Raw genomic sequence first — 981 nt, 5'->3', positions numbered from 1 at the left:
ACGCAAATCTTTTTTTAACACTGTGTGGCAGGTACCGACTGATACTCCCACCATTTGTGATAAAACACGTACAGAAGTTCTTGGCGCATTTTCCATTATTTGTTGGACATTTTCTTTTAATTCTTCAGTCCGCTTTTTAGGTCGGCCGCTTCCTTCTTTTCTTGTTACACTGCCCGTTTCACGAAAAACATTAACACAACGCTGAACTGCACTTTGAAAAATTTTGTACTCAACAACGCCGGGAAATTGATTTTGAAATTCTATGAAACATTCCTCAATAGAATACTTCCATATTCCATCAATCTTGCGTCCATTTCTAAAGTAGGACTCTATGATAAACACTTTTTGTTCTTGAGAAAACACCATTTTAAACGCTTTTTAAAACGAAAATATTCAAATTGATAGCGGCGATATAGCGCTTTGACAGATGACGTTTAAGTTCATTTGTTATACGCTACGCCCTACGTCCAAATTTTCAAAACCAACTTGACCACGTTTTTATTTGAACGCTCGTTATTATTCGTATCTAATTAAAATTACATCTTAGCTTACAAATTAAATTGCATACTCGTATACATAAATGTGAGATAGAATGCCGAGGTTTTCGTTTTTGGAGTAACATGAAATCAGTTGTTTATGCAGAAACTATAAACACTTGAGAAGAACTTTAGTAGCAGGTTTTAATTGCTGCAAAGTCATTTCGCATTAAGGATTTATACTTTAAAATAACAGTCTTTTAATAAACGTGTTGATAAATGTATTGAAGTTAGAGGTGGATATTTTGAACAATTATTGTCAAAAAGGCATATTTTTTACTAATATTTACTATTTTAATGTGCATTACAATCTTGACATTTCTAAATTATTTTAATTATTTCAACTATTAGCATTGGAAGTGTCAAAGCCAAATATCTCGGAAAAGGGTGCGATACTGTACTTTCATAAAGTCTATCTTTTTTGTGTAAAAAAAAGTTGTAAAAT

This window comes from Anoplophora glabripennis, unplaced genomic scaffold (genome assembly GCF_000390285.2).
Source record: "Anoplophora glabripennis isolate ALB-LARVAE unplaced genomic scaffold, Agla_2.0 scaffold41, whole genome shotgun sequence".
Lineage (NCBI taxonomy): Eukaryota > Metazoa > Arthropoda > Insecta > Coleoptera > Cerambycidae > Anoplophora > Anoplophora glabripennis.
Note: the sequence above shows the minus strand (reverse complement) of the source record.